Source organism: Myotis brandtii, unplaced genomic scaffold (assembly GCF_000412655.1).
Source record: "Myotis brandtii unplaced genomic scaffold, ASM41265v1 scaffold374, whole genome shotgun sequence".
NCBI classification, from domain to species: Eukaryota; Metazoa; Chordata; class Mammalia; order Chiroptera; family Vespertilionidae; genus Myotis; species Myotis brandtii.
In genome coordinates, this window is record NW_005364372.1 from 7,502,693 (window position 1) to 7,509,275 (window position 6,583).

Sequence of the window (6,583 nt, forward strand, 5' to 3'; positions counted from 1 at the left end):
TACTCTTTTTTTAAAAAAAATATATGTTATTGATTTTTTACAGAGAGGAAGAGAGAGGGACAGAGAGTTAGAAACATTGATGTGAGAGAAACATTGATCAGCTGCTTCCTGCACACCTCCTACTGGGGATGTGCCCTTGACCAGAATCGAATCTGGGACCTTTCAGTCCACAGGCCGACACTCTATCCACTGAGTCAAACTGGTTAGGGCAGAAGGAAGGCCTAGTCTTGCATGAATTTCATGCATCGGGCCTCTAGTATATGTATACTCTTCACTAGAACCAGTAAAACCATGGACTTGTCCTATCCATGTTTTGTAAGTCAATGTGGGTGTTTTTTCCACTTTGTGGTACAATTTCATTTGCATTGATTTTCTACATCATTTCCTTTTTTTCTTTTTCACTAGTGTTTGTTTTAAAATATTGTATTTATTAAAAAATTATTAGTTGTAATTATCACAGTCTTTGAACCATTAAACCTAAGTTTAGAGGCACAGTTATGAAAAATGATTCTAAAAATAATTTAAGCATAGCTATATTAGAAGAGTTCTAGAAACTTGATGAAAAAATAAAAAAACATTTTTTACCCTCATCTAAGGACATATTACTTTTTAAAGATTGATTTTAGAGAGCAGGGGAGAGAGAAACATCGATTGGTTATATATTCCTTATGCTCTGCAATAGGGATCCAATCCACAACCTAGGTGTGTTCCCTGACTGAGAATCAAACCTATAACCTTTTGGTGTACGGGACAATGCTCCAACCAACTGAGCAACCTGGCTAGAGCTAAAAACAATTTTTTTGAAAAAAAGAAATAATTACTTTTATGTATTTATTTAAAATTTTCAGTTCTTTCGATATCAGAAAGAATTTTAAATTAGCACTGGTTTTACAATATAATTTTTACTAATTGACTCTTCTTTTTTTCTCTAAGAAATCAAACAATACAGATTGTCCCTAAGAAAAATGTACTACTTAACTATCTCCCTTATTATACTGACTATCCAATTTTATATTCCAAAAGGATTTTTTTTCCATTGCCATAAAAATAAAGATTATTTTTACTTCAAATAGAACATTATAGAAAGTGAATTAATGTTATGGGAAATCTATAAATTGATCTAAAATTTCAAAGTCAGTTTTTCAATGCTGACAAGAAAAAAATCAAGAAGAAGAAACATCTGTTCTCAAATACATAAATCCATCTGGAAAAATTTTCAGAACTGTTATATAACATTCATATCAATATGCTCTGATATTAATTTCCCAGGTCATCATGTTCATGGAACATCGCTGATGGCTAATTCTCCCCTCTAGCACTCCTGGGAATATCTAAAATATAAGAAACATTTAGCATAGAGTCTCTTAATGGAAAATTTCCCTTGTTTTCTTTCTTCCATGGCATTTCTTGAATTCCTACATTTCCCCATCGTGTATCATTTATTACAATTGAAACACAATGGCTAGTTGTTAGGTGTCTTCAAATATAAAGGAAGAGCCTTCTTGAAACACTTGAATTTTAGACAGTTTGAACTAGTACCTCTGGGGCAGAAAATATGATTTAAATATATAATAATCCATTTTACTGTGATACTTTCAAATGTATTTGGTAAATAATGAATAGCCTATTGCTTTTTATTTAAAATTGGGCTGTTTTGCAATATTGCACAAATTATTAAAATAAAAAAGATATGTTTACTTTGGGTTATAACTTTTTTTTACATTGATCTGTCAAATAAACTGTCATGGCTTACATCATTCAATTGATTCAAGGTTCTTCTTAGACACTGTGCATGTGCTATGTGTTTAGAGAGACACAAAAGAAAGAAAACAGGGCCTGATCCCTGGCAACTTGCATCCTGATCAAGAGACAAAACTGGCATTGATGATGCAGAAACAGAACAATAATTTGCTAACAGGAGGAAATACATTCTGACTTAGTCAGAACAAGCTTTAAGTGAGAGAGAAATTTGAGCCAGTCCTTGTGAATATACTGCATTTCTGTAGGTGGGTAGGAAAGAGGGAAGCATTCCATGTGGGAGAAAGCAGGAATATGGAGGTAAAAAGAATCCTATATAATAAAAGCCCAATATGCTAAATGTCTGACTGTTCAACCATTGGACCGGTTGCTATGGCATGCACTAACCACCAGGGGATAGACGCTCTGACTGGTAGGTTAGCATGTTGCTGGGGTCCCGGTTGGGACTGGGCAAGATGGGCCCAACATGCCCTGGAGCCCCCCCGTGGTCCCTCCCGGTCCCGATCATGCACTGGTGGGGTCCCTCGGTCTGGCCTGAACCCTCTCGCAATCCAGGACCCCTCAGAGGATGTTGGAAAGCTGGTTTTGGTCCGATCCCCGCAGGCCAGGCTGAGGGACCCCACCAGTGCACAAATCCGTGCACCAGGCCTCTGGTTATGCATAAAGGCAGATTAGTCAGTAGATCAATCACCCTGGATACCTACACAAAGGATGTATTAGAAGGAAAAACTCAAGACACTCCCTTTGCCTCAATTCTCTTTGACACCCCTGCTATATTCTAGGAAAACAATGATACTGCTGTGTGAGTTTTTTCACATTTTGATTTAAGCTTAAATGAACTTTCACAAACAAATATTCAAATATATTTGTTTCCTCGCTTTTATTTTTAATGTAATCATTGGGTAAAAATTATACTGCAATCCTTTTCCACTTAAATCCAAATATAGCTTCTTATCAATGCATATGAACCTCCGTAATTTTTTTAAATAATGAAAGAACCCAAAATCTGTCACCCCAATTAAGCCATTTTGACATATTGGTTATTTAGAATTAATAAATAACCAACATGAAAGTAGTTATTATGAAAGTGGTGTGTTTTTCTTCCTGAAAACAGAAGGTAAAACTTTCATGTGAAAGGTACTCTCTCCAAATCAGAAGGGAGTTAGTCTTATCCCCAGAGATGGGAAATGTGGGGCCAAGATATTTGTACAAGCAAATTTTATTAAACGAATCTTTATATTCCACTTACTACCCCTAGCCCAAACCCCTTAGTCTTGTCAATTCACAAATTTATTGTTTCTTTATCTAAAAGGTATAAAGCTTTCTGTACCGGTCACATCTTTGGCTCTTCCTTATTTTGTGAAGGCTCTCATGTACTAGGACATGTACAAATTTTTAAAAATGGCATGCTTTTCTCCTGTTTCTCCATGTTAAGTCAGTTTAAATCTTGGGGCTAGTCAGGGACCCTAAGATAGTAGAGACATTTTCCTCCCCTTTAATAGCTTTCTGATAGTCTTTAAAATGTACCAGAATGTGGTCAGCTGTTCATCATTAGATGACTGTCCCGTTTGTGTCTCTATTTTTTTTCCAAGTGGGAAGGGATATGGAATACATAAAAATATACTGTAAATATATAGCATTACTCTAAATACAACTGAAAATCACTTATAAACTTGTACATTTGTACCTGTGTGGTAAATCCTCAAAAGGAGATTTGCTTGTTTAAAGTGTGTGTCTTTTTAACTTAGATTTCAAAAAGTTGTGGAGGTTTAGAATCTTATCCACTGAAGGAGTGCCTACTTTCACAGGTGGTCTATTGAGTGTTTCCTTTCTGTGTCTACAGATTTGATGTGCGCAAAATGGTATCTCACTGCATTTCCCTGATGACTACAGTAAGCATTCTTTCAGATTTATTGGCCATTTGCCATGTTTCTTCTAAAAATGTCTGCTCATATCCTGTGTTTATTTTTCTGTTGGGTTGTCTTCTCTTCATCTTATTATGAAGATTAAGTTTTTTGTTTTCACATGTTGCCATAATTTTCTCCCAGTCTCTCTTTTAATAATTATATCTTTTTTTAAATACAATTGTTTTAAAAAAGTTGTCAAATATGTATTTTTTTCCTTTTCTAGTTTTGAGTTTCTGTCCTAGTAACAGTTTACAAGAATATTTTCCTAAATTTCTTTATTTTTAAATGAACTCTTTTTTGGGGAAGCACCTACAACTTTATTTCATCTAGAATATGTTACTGAATATTGTGAAGAAGTGATCTATTTGGTTTATATTGGGGTGGATAGCTACTGCACAAGAACAATATAGCAAATTAAAGATCTTTTTCTTATTCATTTAAAATGCCACATTTAGAACTTATTAACCTCCCAAGTACAATTAAATCTATTTCTAGACTCTCTAGTTCATTTACTAATTTAGCTATTTATTCTTGGGTCAATTTCACGCAGCTTTGAATAGAGTTAGACTAATCTTAACTATATGTAGAGTTAATAACTCCTCATTTTTTTAACACTTTAAAATCAACTTTTACTGATATACTTATTTATAAGAAACTTAAAATCAATTTTTAGAATCTATTCTCCCCACCAAATTCTCTAAGAATTTTGATTAGAACTGCATTAAATTTGTGAAATAATTAGAAAAGAACATATTTTAATTATTTTGCATGATCCCACCCAATTTGTTTATGAAATATTATAGAAGTTTCTATATGTATTGTATTTATCATTCAATTTTGTCTTAAGGATTTTACAATTTTGATTGAGATAGAAAACCATTAACAGCCACAGATTAATAGAATTAGAAGTAACCTTTACATTAAGGTGACTTTAATATTTGCAAATTTATTCAGCTTCAGTGCAATTCTCTCTTAATAAGTTTTTAAATTTTCAGAAGAAACTTTGATTTTCTTTTCCAAAACCAATCATAAAATCAGGAAATAAAAATATTGTTTTTTCTCAATTTTGTATATTTATGCTGCTTTTAAAAAATTGTTCCTATTTTATTTAGTTAAAGAAATTTGAATGAATAAAGTGATAGTGGTAATCTCATATATTTCTAATTTTCTTTGGTCTGTCTTTATTATTTCATAGTTTAACAAATATTTGATATTAAATTGTATAAATATTTTCTGTAGCTTAGTGTCTCCTCCCTCCCACCCCCCAGTTCTGCTTTTCTTAAAAGTTTTGTTATAAATGGTTATGAATTTCAGTAAATGTGTTTTGGCATCTATTAATATAATTTTACAAATTTCTTTTGTTTTTTTTCATAATGTCAAACATTTCCCACTGTTGAATAATCTTTGCTTTACTAGAATTATAATGTAGTCAAACATACTTAGGTATGTTTGATTTACTTTGTAAAGACTTTTAATAGTTATATATGTTGACACTTTTGATATTGCAAATATATGACTTTTTTTACCTAAAATGATAATTTTATGTTATTTAATTTATCTTTTTTTAAAATATATTTTTATTGATTTCAGAGAGGAATTGAGGAGAGAGAGATACAAACTTCAATGATGAGAGAGAATCATTGATCGGCTGTCTCCTGCACGCCTTGACTGGAATGGAACTGTGACCTCCTGGTTTATAGGTTGAAGCTCAACCACTGAGTTATGCCAGCTGGGCCATGCTATTCAATTTAAATAGCAAGTGTGCAGTAAGTTTTAGGTATGATTAATCCCTTTTCCTTCCTCTCCCCCTGAATTGCACACTACCTGATGTTAACACTCTGCCTCCTTTTGTTTGTAATTCTATGATTTGTTCATTTCTTTGTTTTCAAATTGTCTTTAATAATGTGGTTTTCCACGAATCACTTGCAAATGGCATGTCGCTAGAGTTCCTTATTTTATTCAATCAGATACAATTTGCCTTCATATATGTTCAATCTGTTATGTATTGTGCTTAATGCTATTTTCGATATATTTTTGTCAATTATTGACTGTGTTTTGCTTTCTTTTTTGTCCAGTTCTAAAGTGTTTTCTTATGTTGATTTGTTTCTTCCTCTTTCTCTTTTGCTGTCTACTTTAAATTGAAAATATTATTGCATTTCTCATTCTTTTACTGCTTACATTCCCATTGTAACCACCTATCTACACATACAGGTTGGGGCAAAAGTAGGTTTACAGTTATGACTCTGTGAAACACAAGTTTGTTCTTATATTATTATTCATTAACTATTGTATTATTTTCCATACAGGTAACTGTAAGCCTACTTTTGCCTCACCCTGTATATCTACCATCAGAGCAACATTAAATAATTACTAAACCTGTACAGAACAGTTCCCATGACTGTGTTCCCAAATCTCTACAAAGGAAGATGTTTGCAATGCATTTACTGCCCCAGTTTCTGAAGTTTAGTAGTTTGGAATATTTATTTCTGAATTTAGTAATTTTATATTTTGAGAATCATTACTTAATACTTTTATTATAATTTCCAACCATATAAGTTTGAATATATATATATATGTACTGACTGGCCAGATTATTATGACCACCCCATCAGTACTTTGTTGGGCCACCTTTTGCCTTCAATACTGCGGCGATTCTTCTTGTCATTGACTCCACGAGATGTTGAAAGGTGAAGCGAGGAATCTGACACCATGCCTGATGAATAGCACTGTCCAGTTCTGTGAGATTTGATGGTTGTGGAACCAGCTGCCTGATGGCTCTTTTAACTTCGTCCCACAAATGCTCAATTGGATTGAGATCTGGTGATTGTGGGGGCCACCTAAGCAAGGTAAAGTCTCCCTCATGTTCTTGAAACCACTCCTGCACAATACAAGCACCGTGGCATGGTGCATTGTCTTGT